We start from the raw sequence: 17,697 nt of genomic DNA, 5'->3' as shown, positions 1-17,697 counted from the left end.
AAAGTAGGAGTGGCTTCTACAAGCAAGTCTGGAGGCAGAGCCGGGACAAGAGGCAGCATGGCCTGCCCCCAAGAAAGCACCCGGGCTTTGTCGTCCCGCAGCCCCAGATGAACTCAACAGCCACTGTGGTGAAGGCACCCATTTGCTAGGGCTGCGAGGACAGCTCCCTGAGACAGAGCACACACAATAGGCCAAGTACACGTGAGGCCCTCCCGCCACTCTGTCACTTCATCCCCCACCCCCTTGTAAGGGTGTAGACTCATCTCTAGACTTTGAATGAATATGAATTTGCAGGCAGGTGTATTTCCTTAAAGCAATGCTCACCCGCCATCACTGTGGCCTTCTTTACCTCCCCTGCCCTGTTATATTTCTTCTTCCACTGAAGTCACAGAAAGGGGGTTTCAACCCAGCCCTGCCCTCAGGAGGCCCCCAATATGCAAGGACAGGGCTGGACAGGGTGACTTGAGGGCTGCTAAGAGGGCAGAGGAGGTGCCCTTCCTACAGTACAGAGGGGTGGAAGGGAGGGTTTCAGGGAAGGCTTCCTGGAGGAAGTGGCAGAAGAGCAGAGGCATGGAGGGTGCAGAGGAGCTGGCCAGAAGGGGTGGGAAGCAGAGGGGCTGGGGAAGAGCACCCAGGCCAGAGCAGAGGCTGGAGGTGGGGAAGAGAGACAGGGCAGCCAGGGAAGCCATGGGGTGACACACTGGCCATACCCACAGCCCAGAGGCAGAAAGAGCAGAGGAGAAACGAGGCAGGAGACTCGGGAGCTGGTATTGCAGGAGCAGAGACTGTTCATTGAAATCTTTGGGCTAACTAGTTCATTAGTTCATTCATTCATCAGTTCAGCCTCCCAGTGCACACCCTGGCCATTAGAGTAAAGCAATGAGCTAGATAAGGTTCCTACTGATGTGAAGGTCAGGCGAGACAACTACTAATCACATACAGAGGGAAGTTGGGAAAACGTTCTAGCTTTTTTTTTTTTTTTGCCAGGCCACACAGCCTGTGGAATCTTAGTTCCCCCACCAGGGATTGAACCTGGGCCCTCAACAGTGAGAGTGTGGATTCCTAACAACTGGACAGCTTGGGAATTTCCAGGAGATAGCTTTTAAAGGATGTGTTCACCAAATGTTGAGAAAGAAATAAGGTCATTTAGATAGAGAAAACACGTGGTGGCATCGTGAAGGGTTTGGGGAGAGTAAGAGGCCTGACATGGCCCGAGTGTCAGAGTACAGGGAGCTGATGAGCTAAAGGCAGCGTGAGGAGAGCCTTGAATGCCAGGCTAAAGCATTTGTTGTTTCCAAGAAGACCATCCCAAACTGTGCCAGCCTGAAGGACCATGAACTGAACCACTCCAGACCAGGCCCCGCAAGGACCTTCTAGAGCCCTGTGGCCCCATCTGTCATATCAAGAACCCCAGTCCCCAGAGAGGCCAGGGGTGTCCCATTGCTGGAAACCGACCCCGAGGGACAGGAGGATGGCCCCAGTCTGGTGGAGGAGAGTAGGGGACTTCATGGGGACCAGCTGGCACTGATTCATCTTGAAAGTCATGACTTGGGGCCCCATCTCTGGGGTTCCATCTGAGCTTATGCACGGAAGCCCCATGCAGATGCTAGGCCAGCTCCTCAAGAGGGAAGGGCCAGCTCCGAGCGCCTCCTCAGCCTCAGCTCGTTCACAGAGACAGTCGCTTGCCCCTGAGGGCACCCCTTCAGCATGTTCTCTCCTGGCTTCTGTAGCAGCTGTGCAGCCGCCTTGAATCAGGAGACAGAGGTGGCATGGACAGGTCCTTTCACTCCTCTGAGCCTCTGTTTTTACTTCTAGAAAGTGGGTAAACACCTCCTGTCCCAAGACTGGCTGTGGTTAAAATAATGTGTGTGGAAGCTCCAGGCATAGGGGCTGGCCCACAGCAGGCAGCTTTTGACTGTAAAGTAAATAAGCCCCAAAGGCTCTGGGACAGAGGAAACTGGCCCAGCCCAGGAGGGACCACAGCACAGGAGCCAGGTGAGCACTGGCTGTCCCCATGGGTGACCGCCTCCTCTACTAATGGGGGGAGGCTGGGGAGAGATGAGGACCCCAGAGTCACGGGGTCTATTCTTAGGCAGTGTGTTGGCTTTAGCACCAGAGTTTCTCCCTGGAGCCCCCAGGTTGTACCCTGGAGGGTCTGAGTAGAGGCCTCTGAGAACAGAGCCACCTTAGCCCTTCTCAGCACAGGCAGCTCTGCTCTTCCCACACTACCATCCTGGAGGGCAGAGCGAGGACACCTACCCACAGAGGGATCCAGACACCCCCGGACACACACCCACATACACACAAGGCAACACACACCACACCTGCAGACCCACATTGTGGGCATGGACACAAATATTGGAAGCTTGGCCACTATTCCCAGACTTTGGTGCCCAGAGAGACACAGACACATGATGTACACAGCTAAGGCAGCATATGTGCAGACACACCAAGGCGCACACACATATCAGTTCACATGTACACGGATGCACAGCACACACACAGACGTCCGTAGACAAGCACACACATGCAGACACAGTCACGTGGTCACCTGCCTGCTCGGGGCCCCCGAGTGCTGACATCCACACGACGTACACAAAGCCATCAGGTCTGTTCACACACGTTCACCCTGAGTCACGGCTGCAGCACCCTCCCGGGGACACCAAGCTTTCACTGCTGCCTCCTTTGACCTTCAGCTGCGCTGTAAGGCAGGTGGGGCCACAAGCTGATCCCCAATGTGCAGTGAGGAGCTAGGGGCATAGAGGTGCCCACAGACCAGCTCCTGGGAGGAAAGTGGAACGGAATCCTGGTTTGAATTCTGGTCTGTGCCCACTGCTAGCTCTCCACTGACCACCTGTGTGCCCATGGGGACGCACAGAGGCTCACGCAGAGGGGCCTCATGGCGATTAGACCAGAAGCTTTTTACAGATGAAGTGGCTGAGGCCTGGAGAGAAATCCCTCAGGCCTTCTGGTCGCTGTGGAGAGTTCAGTAGAGGAACCAGGGCCATGCTTCTGGCCAAGCCACAGGGGCACGGCACGCGGAGACACAATTATGCACAGAGCCCTGGGCACGTCCCAGGATGGGCACGTGGACACCCTCCCTTCTCAACGTGGACACCACAAGCTTGCTGGGGCCCAGTTGTGGTGTTTCCAGTCCTTTCCATGAATCCTCACAACAGCATGGGAAGTAAGGGTGACCCATCCCACTTGGCATTTGAGGAAATTGAGGAGTAAAAAGATTAGGCCCAAAGCTGTGCAGGTCAGGATGGCAGGGGCATCTCTCACAGTGGAGTCTAACACTTTCCACCACACAGCAGCTCATGGCTCCACACACGTCACCCACATCCCTCTCACATCTACACACACACACACACACACACACACACACTCGGCACAGCCCCCAGTAGAACATTCTCCCCACTACTCCCAGTTCGCTTTAGTACCAGCTCCGCCCTCCCAAGGGGTCTCTTGAAGAAGGACGAGTTTGTTCAGGGCTTAACCTGTCCCCTGGCCCCCACCCTCTCCCCTCAGTCAAGGAAATGAATTCCATGTGTGTCTGGTCCGGCTGCTCTGAAATCAGCCTCGGGGATTTGGAAAGTAACCCTTTGATGTTGGAAGCCAGTTTAATGAGCTAGTTGTGGTTTGGTTCTTTTTTTTTTCTGTAAGACAGAAGTCTCATTTTCCTAACACCCCAGGAATTATCACTCCCCTCCTTACCCTTCCCTGAGATCTTGGGAGCCCAAGACCTGGACTCTCAACACAGTGCGCACAGAGGTTAGGCCAGCTAGGGAGGAGAGGCGGGGAAGGAGGAAGCTCGCTCTGAACATTTGCTGTGGACAGAGCCCTGTGTTAGGATCAAGCCTCGTGTGGGCCCTCTCCAAACCCATTTTAGAGATGACAAAACAGAGGCTTGAGAAGTGATAACAGGAGAGGATGACCTCCTCTCTGGGCTCGGGCACCGCGACTGTACAACAGGGACAGCGTTCTCGATGAAAGGAATAGTGAGCTCTATAATGAGCTCTGAGAGTCAGAACCGTTTGTCAAGAACAAAGCACAACATGAAAGGAAGGGACTATTTCTATGTTTTTTATTGTTTCTGTGTCAAGAGGCAAGTTTACCCGTAGAATTCACAGAGGAAAGCATCAGTGACTATTGCCCTAGGGCACATATTAATGAGAGCCAGTTGGCTGCCAGAGAACTCAGCAAGGGAGCTTGTTGCAGGGAGTGGAGGAGGGAGAGGGCCCGGGGGTGTCCAAGCATAGGAGTCTCTGGGCTGGTGCTGGCCCCTGCCCCACTCCATCCTGCTCCTCAGGGCCTGGCCGAGGCCCTCCCCACACCCCAGGGCCCCGCTGGGCTCTGGAGGGCTTTGGCAAAGGCCACTTTGATCTCTTGGTTTATGAGCTCCTGCCAGGCATCCCTAGAGGAAAAGGATAGACAAGAATAATAAATCCACCACCCAGAACAACAGTGGTGGGCATTCAGAGCCCACAGCTGATTACAAGGAGCCCCCTCACTGTCCTTGGAGTCTCCTGATTCCCGCAGCAGCCCAGCCACAGGCACACCACTGCTGTCCACACTTCCGTCTGTAGGGGACGGGGCCCAGGGAGGTGAAGAGCCGCTCACTCCTTTACACGTGGGTCCAGAGGCCTCCCAGGAGTTGGGCAGCTAGTCCCAGCTCTGTGCCTAACGCTCTGGGGTGAGGAGCTCTGTGGCTCTGGGGTTTTAACACAAGTCAGAGCAGGGACACTGGCTCCCCAGCCTGCACACACTTTCATTTTCTCACCTGCTTCCCACATATGCCCAGAGGAGTGTGGAATGGTATTATTACCTATGCATGGAGGAGGGAGCAACGTGGTGAGTGACAGCCAGGGCCTTACAGCAGCTTGGCAGAGCTACTTCTGAGCACAGTTGTCAGGGGCAGAGTGGAAAACGGGTCCCGGTGTGGAGTGTCTCTGTGACAGGTGACGGGAGGCCCTTCTGTGGGTTCTGCTGCCTAGGTCATGGTTATACCAAATCACGAGGTAGGGGATTCCCCATCCCCTGATCTCGACCAGCTTCCCCAAACAGCCCTCAAAATAAAGATAAGTAACTTCAGCAGATACGGCAAATACAGAAAGTAAGGATAAAAGCATTGTTAGAAAACGACTTAAAAATCAAACTATTAAAAAAAGAAATCAAGTTAGAGCATACAGTTCAAGCAAAGATTTGGTAACTGCCTCATAAACACAAGTCCAAGACAAGTTCCCACCCAGCTGGTCCTTCCTGCAGAGATTCTGTGTGTCTGTCTAAGCATCTCTCTGTGGGTCTATGAGTCTGTCTGTCTGTGATCTCATGCCCCAGTAAACAGAGGGGCACGTGGTGGTGTTTCTGCGTGCATACGTATCTGATGCTCATGCAGGGTGGAGGGTGTGTGTGCACAGGCGGGTGCACTTGTGTGCTTGGACTCCCGTTCCCCCACCTGCTGTATCTAAGTCCGTGGGCCTAAGTGGATGTGAGATTCTTCTGTGCTTCCGAGAGTCCTGGGAGGCTCCCAGGTCAGGTCGAGCTTGTTGGGCCTAATCTCCGCTCTCTTTCCTCCCTGAGCCAAGAAGATGAAAACGTTGCTGGCACTTTCTAAAGTTTCTGGCCTGGAGTGGAAAAGTCATCAGCTGAGAGAGCTCAGGGTGACACATAGCTGCCAGACCTGCTGGGTCCCACTCCCAGGATGGGGCAGAGGGGTCGGGAGAGAGAGAAGATGAGAGCTCACCTCCCTGGGAGTCTGTCACCTGCAGACCTGCAGGCGGATCGGCCAGCCAGCCAGACCCTCCTGGGGGAGGTTCCATAAATGCATCAGCAAGGAAAATCAAGGAGTAACAAGTGCTTCAGGGACACAAGGCTGGGAGATGGGGTGGGACGGCAGCAGGACTGATTAGAGTGTGTGGTGAGAGCCTCTTTGCGAAGGAGGCAGCAACAAAGCTGAGACCTGCAGTACAGGAAGGGACCAGGCACAGGGTACAGCGAGAATGGAGGCCCTGAGGCGGGCAGCTCAGTCAGTGAGTCTTAAGGGGCAGGAGGGAGGCCCCGAGGTGGTAACTCACAGTACAAGGTGCTAGAAAACTGAGCCCACGGGGCAGGCCCAGGCCCAACAGAGCAGGGCCTCAGAGGGAGCATGAAAGAGTTCAGGTAGGAAGACCCAGAGGGTGTTAAACAGGGAACAGCCATGTGAATCACGTGTGTGTTGTTATTTAACGATCACGCTGGCTCCTGGGCAAAGATGGATAAGGATGAAAGCTGAAGCTCCTGCAGCGGCCAGGAGAGAGGAGGTGATGGAGAAGCCATCTGGCTGAAGTCTCCGGGACAGGGACTGGCTTTCTGACTGTGGATGGTGAGGCCACCCACCAGAAGAGAACTCTGGGGGAGGCCAGGCCTCCGGTGGACCTGGCGAGTCTGAGGTCCTCTGATAGCTCCAGAAGAAACTGTTGAGGGGGCAGCGAGAGCTCCGCGGGCCTGGAGCTCAGAGCAGGTTGGGGGCCGAGGCCCAGAGGGGAGGGGGCTGTCATCAGTGTCAGGAGAGGAAGGGCCGCCTCAGGGAGGAACTCTGTCCAGCCCCAGCGTGGAAGGGCTGGGGAGAGGAGAGGAGCGGCGGGGAGCCGGGGGAGGAGGAGATGGGGATCGGGGTGCATGGGCAGTGTGCCGAGGAGGCCTTGGAGAGCCTTTCTAGGAAGAGGGAGGCGGGGGAAACGCTACTGCGCAGTCAGGTTGGGAACTAAAACTGCCCACGATGCTGGTGACATGGGTGCAGGTCACCAGTGACCTCACAGAGCCTTCTGGGCGGATTGGGGTGGAAGTCAGGCTGCGGGGGCCGGGCGGGAGTGGGCGATGAGGAAGTGAGGTCAGCGTCAGCAGACGGGCCTTCTGAGAAAAGTGTCTGCACGTAGAAGCAGAAACGGGCCGCTGCTGAGGATAGTAAGCTCAGAGGACAGTGGCTCTTGGGGGCTGGAGAGGAGGCTGGAGTAGAGGACCTGGAGGGACTGAGCAGGGCCAGGGGGCTGCAGCCACTTGCCTAGGGGAAGGCCCTGGGAGGTCAAGAGCCTACTCCAGGTCACAGAGCCTGGCCGCAGCCTGGTCCTCACCCAGCAAGCCTTCTGCCAAGCTGAAGGACTCAGGGTTCTGTGGAGGCTTCTGTGAACACAAGCTGGTTTTGCACCCAGCAGTCTGGAGTGTCCTTATTTTTTTTTTTAAAGGGTGCACCTGTGTGTGTTCTGCACCTTGGGGGCTTCTCCATATGCCAGTGTGTGTGTCCCCCTCTTCCTTCCTCGCTGGACCCCAGGGATGGAGATGAATGGGGCACTGCCTGCCCCCGGGCACGGCCCTGCCTGGGCTCCCTGGGGTCCCAAGGCCTGGAACACCCCAGCAGCGGGGGTAGGAAATGGCCACTCTGACTGCCCTCAGCTCCTGTCCACACCAGTCCTTCCACGTGGAGGATGTGCTCTTGAGGCTGCTTGAGCACTGGTCTTTTCCCAGGAAGCCCGTGTCTGCCCTACATGGGGTTTCTCATCTTTGAGAGATAGCAGGGGGGCAGCCTGGGATGGGGCCTGTCCTGGAAATGCTGAGAGGAGTCAGTTGGAAGTTTTAATGAAGGAAAAGCCCCACTCAGGAAGCTCTGATGTGGTTGTGCTGTGGACCCCTGATGGGGCTCTGTCCATCCCCAGGCCGGCTGCCCATTGGTAGAATGAGCCCATGGGCCCCTGTGGTCCCTAGGTCCTCCTCATTTCTAGGAAACTAATTCTCAACAAGAGGCAGCACCTGTGCCCTCTGGCCTCTGCAGACTGCCTGTGGCTCCAGTGGAAGGGAGTAAGGAACAGCATGTTGCTGTAAAATGTACTTGCTACCCCTCTACCAGCATCCCTGGTGGCTCAGCAGTAAAGAATCTACCTGCAATGCAGGAGACTGAAGAGATCCAGGTTCAATCCCTGGGTCGGGAAGATCCCCTGGAGGAGGGCATGGTAACCCACTCCAGTATTTTTGCCCGGAAAATCCTATGGACAGAGGAGCCTAGCGGGCTATAGACCATGAGGTTGCAAAGAGTCGGACATGACTAAAGTGACTTACTCACTATCATTTATAGGAAGTGGGGGGGGGGGGCTTTCCTGGTGGCTCAGATGGTAAAGAATCTGTCTACAATGCAGGAAACCCAGGTTCAATCCTTGGGTGGGAAAGATCCCCTGGAGGAGGGCATGGCAACCCACTCCAGTATTCTTGCTTGGAGAATCCTATGTACAGAAGAGCCTGGTGCAGTCCACAGGGTTGCAAAGAGTCAGACATGACTGAAGCAACTGAGCACAGCACAGCACAGCACAGCACTCTCCTACCTCACCCTCATTGCCCTCAGAGTAGGATGCGGGATCACAGAGGACAGAGGACAAAGGGAAGAGCCCAACTGCAAGGCAGGCACCAGCTCTCCAAGAATTTGCTTCTTTTGACCTCCTAAAATATGAGGACCTTTGATCTGTAAATTCCTCATCTGCAGAAATAGTCTGAATGGTGACAAATGCCCAGTGATATTTATCAACGTATCACCTAGGGCTTCCTTGGCAGCTCAGATGGTAAAGAGTCTGCCTGCAATGCAGGAGATCCAGGTTTGACCCCTGGGTCAGGAAGATCCCCCAGAGAAGGAAATGGCAACAGAGGGCATGGCAACCCACTCCAGTATTCTTGACTGGAGATTTCCGTGGCAGAGGAGCCTGGCCAGCTACAGTCCATGGGGTCGCACAGAGTGGGACACTGAGCGACTAACACTTTCACTTCACCTCTAACCGGCTCAGAATGGGAAGAGTCTCCATGCTCGGCGACAAGAGGGAGCTTGAGCCAATCATGGTGCCCACATTCTGCAATCCCGATGCTATGAGTGTGTATGTAAAGTGCTCTGAATAATACAGAAGGGTGCTCAGGACTCTGAGCAGAGAACAGACCAGAATGAGAAGTTATGGAGACAGAATGATCTCATTCATGAAAAACCTCCCAGAAACAGGCTGGCAGGAACCATGCTGAAGTACTAACAGCAGCTGTCTCTCAGGAGAGGAAAGATGGAGATTATTTAGTCATGAAACAATCCTGTATTTTCCAAGTTTTCCACACTAGGCAGGTAATACCTTTATAATTAGAAAAATAACAAGTGTCAAATTTCAAACAAAAGAGGCCAAGCTTTGGGGGGAAATTCCTCTTACTCACCCTGGTTTGATGTCCAGAGGTGTGGGGAGGGGTCTGGGGAAGCCCACCTTCCCCACCAGCCCTTCCCCTGGAAGAGAGAGGAAAGGAGCTTAGCAAACCTCCTCAAGCAGAGAGTAAGGGCAGCGGCGTGATTCCCACCGCTGGGAGGAGAGCAGCCTAGAGCCTGGAGGCAGACTGTCTGGGTCCAAATCCTAGCTCTGTCACTTGGTAGCTGTGTGACTTTGACCTACTTACATCACCTCTCTGTGCCTCCATTTCCTAAATACTTTACAGAGTTGTTGTGAGGATTCAATGAATTTATGTTTATCCATTAGAGAAGTAAATAAATCATGAATCTTGAATTCTATAACCAGCAGACATGGAACACTAAGATCCCAGGAGTCTGTGATCTGTGAGTCTCCCAAATAGCCAAAGGTTCCGGTGGTCTTCCTTGGGGTGGGGGTGCAGCTGCCTGGAGGTTAGGAGTGGAGGGGCCACGAGGGGTACAGGGATCAGGGCTGGCTGTCCTAGAAGTTTCTTGTCCCACCTGGCCCAGGGATGGGTATAGACCCTGGGATCCCTCAGGTCAGGCCAAAGAACCTGAGGTTGGCATGCTGCCCTCCCCACTCCCACTCTGCGTCCCCTCCCGTCATCAGAATCCTCCGCTCCTCAGGACTTCTAGCACCCACTCCCCTGAACAAGACATGCCTGCCCTTACTCCAGCTCACTCTCTCATAACCTCAGCCTCCAGAGCAAAGTGTTCCACGTACACTGGCCCTCTCAGGCTATGTGACCCTGGGCAAGTTACTGCTCGTCTCTGAGCTGCACTCTCCTGCTCTGACATCTCACCGTGTGATGAAGTCAGTCCCGTGGGGCACCCAGTTGGTGGGGCCCAGTCACAGCCCTCGGCCTTTAAATGCCTTGGCTGCTTCAGTCACTCAGTAGGCCCAGCTCTACCTGAGGAATTGGGGATACGAAAGGGGGTAGGGTAAGAAGAAAAGTCATTCATAGGATGGTACCATTATTAAATGTGATATTAAAAAAAAAAAAGGAATACAGAGGTGACGACCAATCCCTGCCTTTTCAGGGCTGAGGGGCAGGGACAACCCAGCATCACTCTACAACAGCAGAGGGTCAGCCATGGGACTGGTGGGTGCACAGAGAAGACAGGATAGTTATTGTTGGGGGAAAGGAAGAAGAAGTATTCCTGGGTCAGGGCAGGCTTCAGTGAGAGCTGAGGTCTGTGCTAAGGTTCTGAAGGATGAGTAGGAGCCCGACAGTGCTATGGAGAAGGCACAGGCTTTGGAGCCACCAGATCTAAGACCAACTCTGTGACTTTGGACAAATCTCTTTGCATCTCTAATTTAATTTCCTCAACTATACAGTAGGGACATGGAGCCTCCTTTCATCATTCCTGTGGTAATAAATATGTTAATATCTGTTGCGCATCAGTATGCCGCCCAGGTAGGCCATCAGTAGAAGTAACTTCTCTGCCCTGGCACTTCTCCTCATGAGGAGCCAGATGAGGCTGTGGCTCCCAGGAAGAAACGTTTCCACAGAACTAGGGGAATACGGAGGACACGGAGGGCGATCAGCTCCCAGGCTGGCCTTGCTTCAGCGACATCAGTCAGGTGAGAATCTCTCCCACTGCCCACAGAAGCTGGACCTCTGGAGATGTTTCCAATCAATTCCAGGAAAGCAAGTCTCTCACCTTTATCTCAGTCTGTCCTCTGATGTCAATTTTGTAGCCTTCATCCAGATTGAGCAGTGTCTGGACAGTGCTTCTGCTGACATGAATTCTGTACGCTGAGGAGAAAGGAAGGTAATAGTCAAGTTATTCCCTGGTGAGATCATACCTAGTGTTTGGCAAAATCACTGAGCGCCTGTAACAGCCCCCACTTCCAGCCATCAAGGCACACAATTCTGATTCATGCAATGCCTTTTGCCTGGCCTTCTTGTCCCCCAGTAGATTGTTGGGCACTAAAGCAGCAGTTTCAAGGAAAAGCAAATCACGTGGATTGAGGTTAAGAAGAACACAAGCTGAAGCCAAAACAGAAGCTGAAGTCTGAACGTAATCTCTACTTGTAGGGAAGTCTTTGAAGGCTGATCAGTGCAGATAAGCAGTTATTTTACTTTCAAGGGCAGGACTCCATACTAAGGCCACCACATCTGGTTAAGCACGATGTGTATGGAGCAACATCAGAGAGCACACAATCTGTGCAGCCAGAGCAGAGGCTGAGCTTTTTCACTGCTATCAGATCAGATCAGATTAGATCAGTCGCTCAGTCGTGTCTGACTCTTTGCGACCCCATGAATCACAGCACGCCAGGCCTCCCTGTCCATCACCAACTCCCGGAGTTCACCCAGACTCACGTCCATCGAGTCAGTGATGTCATCCAGCCATCTCATCCTCTGTCGTCCCCTTCTCCTCTTGCCCCCAATCCCTCCCAGCATCAGAGTCTTTTGATTTCACTGCTATAATCAAGCCATCAGAGTGGCTCCTGCTGCCAGCAAGTGGCTAACATGGCATTTTAAAAATTGAAAGGGGTCCACTCACTGTGTGTGTGTGTGTGTGTGCGCGCGCACGCATGTGCGCACACTCAGTCATTTCTGACTCTATGTGACCCTATGGACTGTAGCCCTCCTGGCTCCTCTGTCCACGGGATTTCCCAGGTAAGAATACTGGAGTGGGTTACCATTTCCTTCTCCAGGGGATCTTCTTGATCCTGGGATCGAACCCACGTCTCCTACAGTGCAGGCAGATTCTTTACCACTGAGCCACCTGGGAAGCCCATTCATTTTAAAGATGGGGAAACCAAGACCTAGAGGAGCATTTTGGCTCAAGGACACTGTGGATGCTGGGTCCAGCTGAGGACCCAGGTTTCCTGCCCCTCAAGTCATTGTTTTCCCTGCTAATTCTCTCATGAGATCATCACAAAAGCCCTGTGTTAAGTTTTTTTTTTTTTTTTTTTTAAATAAGCGACATCCATCATCTCCTTATGCCGCACTGGCTTCACTGGTGACTAGGGCACGCGGCCATCAGGTGGTGGCTTGGTTACTAAGCACTGGTTCAAACAGCCAGGCTGTAGCGGTTATTGAGAGTCCCTCCCTGGACAGGGTAGAAGTATGAGACACTCACACAGCCCTGTAGACTCCATCTGGGATGTGGTGTTAACAGTGTCCCCAAAGAGGCAATACCGAGGCATGGTGAGACCCACAACCCCCGCCACGCAGGGCCCTGAAACTCAAATGTGCCCAGTGAGCTCCTAGACCCAAGAGAAGTCCCTGCAACAGTCTCGTCCTTCTCACCCTTCCCCCTAAACTACTGTCCCCACCCTACATTTTGGGCTCCAGCTACAGGGTGAGGATGAAGCTGTATGGCGTCTCCAACAACACCCAGAGAAGAGGTGATATCTGTGCCTGGCTCTGGGCTGGGGGTAGGAGGACACAGAAAAATCTAGGCTCTGCTCTTAGGGAGCCCTCAGCCTGGCAGGGGGAGATGTGTAAACTATAACCAATGTCATGAAGAGGGAAGCACCAGAGCTGTGCCAGTCCAGAAAGGGGACTCTGACCCAGCCCTGAAGACTTCCTGGAGGAAGCGGTATATAAACTGTGTCTTGAAGGATAAGAAAATGAGTGGGCAGGGAACAGCAGGTGCAAAGCCACAGAAGCAGAGAGCCCACATGCCTGTGGGAAACTGCAAGTGGCTGAGTATGGATGAAACACCAAGTGGGAGATGAGGCTACAGAGATTAGCAAGGGTCTTGGAGGCTATGTGGGGCTGAGAAGTTTGGACTTTATGGGGTAGGGGCATGAGAAAGATATACTATAGTAGAGGCCCCGAGGCATCTCCTAGTCCCCACCCCGCAGAAATTTAGTTGTCTGCCTGACCACAGAAGGTCTCTGTCCTGCCTCTTCTATCAGCTTCTCACCAGGGACTTAGATGCCCTTGACAGATGATGAGACCGAAAAAAAAAAAAAAAAAAGTGAATCTAAGCAAAACAGATTGTTTGATTTATAATATCTTAGAAGCTTAAAATAATAGAAGAAAATTGTTAAAAAAAATTGTATTATGGAGTTTTAGAATCTCAGAATTTCAGAACCCATTGGGTTGTCCCAGCCAGCGCCTCCGGCAGGGCTGGGAGGCTCCCACAGCCCCAAGTCCTTACCTGAGTGCAGGCCAGCCCTGATGCAAATGGGCACAGGGGGCACATGCCTCATCTGGAAGTCACCCACAGAGCTGAGGATGTCCAGGGCCATGTTGGCATCTCGCAGTGTGCCGGCTCCCGTTGTGCCTGGGCAGTCCCGAGGGCACCATGTAAGCATCCCCGATGGTCTGCACCTAGAAGTCACAGCCTTCATGCTCCAGTACAAGCACTGTCCTCCCTGGACTGATCCATGTGCCACACAAGGCCACCTCTCAGGAACCCCTGGTCCACCCCTCAAATCTCTGGCCCACAGTGGCATCTTTCCCCGCCTCTCTAGCAATGATTAAATCTGCATGTTTAAGATCACCTTTGTCTGAATTGAAGGTAACCGTGCCTGTCTCATCTCCTTTGAGCCCAGGCCATGAGCATCTTGACAGCAGAGCTGGGTGTCCCAACTGCACAACACTGCAGGCAGATCAGGGCCTCATCTGGAGAGAAGCACACATATATTGGATACATAGCCTACTTTCCCAACCCTTGATCTTCCAAGATGTACTCCAAGAATGTAGAGTTTGAAATCCGATAGATGGATATAAACCTTGGGTCTGCCATTTACCCTAGTCTGGCCGCTTCACTTGTGCGAGCCTCTGTTCCTCTTATATGAAATGCATATTAAAGATACAGTAGTAAAGAGCCAGTTTCATCATAGATGTTCAATAAGCAGAAACTTCAGTCTTTACCATCACCACCATCACCACCATCATCATCTCCTGCACTAACAGTTTTGGAGACAACAGAATCTGAGTCTAAGAACCAGGAGGGACTTTAAAAGGCCACCCATCTGCCTTCCCAGTGGCTGTCTGGGCCTGTTCACATCTTCTTCTTGAGGTGGCTGCTTCTCCCTCTAGGCAACTCTAATTCACAAAAGTTGAGTTGAATGGCAACTGCCTTTCACCTGCTGGCTCCAGCTCTACCTTCTGAACTCAAGCTACAAACCTTTCCTATTCTCAAGCTCATTCTCTATTCTGAAGACACCTTTTCAGTTCCTGGGGACACAGAAGTGTGCCATGGCCTTCTCCCCTGTCACAGGCCAGGCCAGCCAAGCTTGAAGGTAGCAACTCTACTTCTCGAGTCTTCCCATTTGCAGGTTAAAGAGCCCTGCTCCTGCACTGCCCCTCCTCAAGCATCACTGGACCTGAAGAGCAGAACCTTCTTTCTAGCCAAGTGTGTGCACTCTCCCTTAGCACCTGGGACATGGAATAACAGACTGGTTCCAAATTGGGAAAGGAGTACATCAAGGCTGTACATTGTCACCAGGCTTATTTAACTTTTATGCAGAGTACATCATGAGAAACGCTGGGCTGGATGAAGCACAAGCTGGAATCAAGATTGCCGGGAAAAATATCAATAACCTCAGATATGCAGATGACACCACCCTTATGACAGAAAGTGAAGAAGAACTAAAGAGCCACTTGATAAAAGTGAAAGAGGAGGGTGAAAAAGTTGGCTTAAAACTCAACATTCAGAAAACGAAGATCATGGCATCCAGTCCCATCACTTCATGGCAAATAGATGGGGAAACAGTGGAAACAGTGAGAGGCTTTACTTTTGGGGGCTCCAAAATCACTGCAGATGGCGGCTGCAGCTGTGAAATTAAAAGACGCTTACTCCTTGGAAGGAAAGTTATGACCAACCTAGACAGCATATTAAAAAGCAGAGACATTACTTTGCCAACAAAGGTCCATCTAATCAAAGCCATGGTTTTTCCAATAGTCATGTATGGATGTGAGATTTGGACTATAAGGAAAGCTGAGCACCAAAGAATTGATGCTTTTGAACTGTGATGTTGGAGAAGACTTTTGAGAGTCCCTTGGACTGCAAGGAGATCCAACCAGTTCATCCTAAAGGAGATCAGTCCTGGGTGTTCATTGGAAGGACTGATGCTGAGGCTGAAACTCCAATACTTTGGCCACCTCATGTGAAGTTGACTCATTGGAAAAGACCCTGATGCTGGGAAAGATTGAGGGTGGGAGGAGAATGGGACGACAGAGGATGAGATGGTTGGATGGCATCACTGATAGACATGGGTTTGGGTAGACTCAGGGAGTTGGTGATGGACAGGGAGGCCTGGTATGCTGCAGTCCATGGGGTCACAAAGTGTCAGACATGACTGAGCAACTGAATTGAACTGAGACAGTGATAATAATGATGATGCTTCTCATGTCCACAGGGGGTGCTGTAACTCAATGCATCTCCTTCCCCATCATTAGCTGTGGACTGTGCCCTCCTAGCTCTGTCCCCCAACTTTCCCTCTCCCTCACTTGGGATATCTCTGCCCCAGTACCCAGAAGTGATCTGCCCTAATCACGCCCTACTGAGCTCAGATACTTAAATTTGCTCCCTACAGCCAATGGCTTAAAATTCACTCCCCATGGAGCTAGTGATCAGGGATTCCCATGATTTCTAGAATTCCCTGACTTACTCCTAACAATTGCTACTGGTTTTCCATGCTTCAGCCAAATGGGAACCTTTTTGCTCTCCACAGAGACACTCAGCGCTTGCTCACCTCCAGGCCCTGATCGCCCCTGAAATGTTCTCTATCTGTTGAGATCTGGGCCCTCCATTAGCCCAGTTCACATTGTATTGAGACCATAAAGTCTCCCTCATCATCAGCTGGGAAACACGTTTCCTTCCCCTTCCATCTCCCTTCCATCATTCACTGTCGCCCACCCAGCACTTACTTGTGGGCTGGCATGAATGCGCCAGGGACAGGACACAGCTGCCCCCCTACTGTGTACATTTCCACAGAGGAGAGCCCTCCCACCTCACAGCCCAGAGGGAAGAATATGGGCAAGCCCTGGCTTTCCCTCTGCCCACACTTCTTCCTCACAGGAAGACGAGCGCATTATCTGACTGGCAAGATGGGAAGAAGCACTAAGTAAGTGCTCCTTTAAATACTTATACAGCAGTCATTACATGCCAGACACAATTCCAAACCCTTTACAAATATTAATGCTTTTGATCTTCACAAAAATTCTGTGAGGCAGGTACTATTGCCATTTTGCAAACAGAAAACTGGGCCAGAGAGGTTAAGTCACTCACCACCATCACACAGCACAGACGTGAGCTTGTTCAGAGCAAATCCAGAGCCCATGTTCTATGCTGCCTCCTGATGCGCACAGCTTGGGCCCTTTCTCTCTCTCTTGTGGGGAGAATCTGCCTGCTATGTGGGGTTCCCTCTTTCCTGCCCTGCACATGGTTAGCACGTATGTCTGGGCCAAGTCCTGCCTCCCAGAGGCAGCCCAGGAGTCCTCCTGCTCGCTAGCCCCACTCCCAGCTCACCAGGTGTGCAGGGGCAGTGCAGGAACAGTACGCTTGCTCTAGGCACCCAGCGCGGCCTCAGATGGGTGACCCAAGGTCCAAACTGGCATGGAGGAGCAGGAGAAAGCCCCGAGGTGGCCGCACATCCAGACTACATTCTCCAAGCCGCTAAGCTGAATTCTAGCCCTCCACCTGCCTGCCACCTGAGCAAGAAGGGAGAGTTTGATGTAATTAATAACCACCCTACAACCCTAGCAGCAGAAAGGTGACCAGGCACAGTCTCTGCTCTCTTGGAGCTCAGACTCCCAAAGACGATCACCAGAGATTTCTGTCACAGGGGGCACTCAGCTGCAACTGAGAGCTGCAGCTCCTTGTACACAGGTGTCCTTTAGCAGCGGAGAGAACACAGCCAGAGGAGAGGTGGGTGCAAAGGCTTCCATACTAACAGACACAGACTCGAATTGCTGTGCGACCTTGGGTGAGTCACCTACCTCTCTGAGCCTGTATCCTTATCTGTACAGTCGGAATAATAATCCATCCCTCTGAGGGGCACTGTGAGGATTAAATGAGATATCCTGTGACAATCCCTAGGCCAAGTCAGTCCTCTGTTGATGCTTAACTGGCGCGTCTGCGTGAGTTCAGTTGCTTAGTCATGTCTGACTCTTTGTGACTCCATGGATTACAGTCCACCAATCTCCTCTGCCCATGGGATTTTCCAGGCAAGAATACTGGAGTGGGTTGCCATGCCCTCCTCCACAAGATCTTCCCAATCCAGGGATAGAACCCACATCTCTTGCATGCCCTGCATTGGCAGGCAGATTCTTTACCACTAGCGCCACCTCCCCCTATTGGATACTTTCAGGAGGAGGTATCAATGCCAGTACATGCTGTGCTCATCATTGTGTTGGCATGAACATCAGCACCTTCTCTCACATTCCGCTCAATCTGCAGGACCACCCTAAGCCAGAGTCACTTTCACCTCTGTTTTACAAATGGAAGCTTGAGGCTCAGAGAGGTGAAGTGATATGCTCAGAGTGGCT

At 52.6% G+C, this 17,697-nt stretch overlaps 1 long non-coding RNA gene across 1 annotated transcript; it reads right to left on the bottom strand.

Moving 5' to 3' along the window:
• Window positions 1-4,070: 4,070 nt before the first annotated feature.
• LOC102391112 lies at window positions 4,071-14,691 on the bottom strand. Its single transcript, XR_003103924.2, has 4 exons — window positions 13,358-14,691; window positions 10,901-10,995; window positions 4,829-5,069; window positions 4,071-4,417 (listed from the first exon to the last, which is right to left on the bottom strand). It is a non-coding gene; the product is annotated as an uncharacterized LOC102391112 (long non-coding RNA).
• Between the last annotated feature and the right edge of the window lie 3,006 nt (window positions 14,692-17,697).

This window comes from Bubalus bubalis, chromosome 16, assembly GCF_019923935.1.
Source record: "Bubalus bubalis isolate 160015118507 breed Murrah chromosome 16, NDDB_SH_1, whole genome shotgun sequence".
NCBI classification, from domain to species: domain Eukaryota; kingdom Metazoa; phylum Chordata; class Mammalia; order Artiodactyla; family Bovidae; genus Bubalus; species Bubalus bubalis.
Note: the sequence above shows the minus strand (reverse complement) of the source record. Positions and strands in the feature narration are given on the sequence as shown.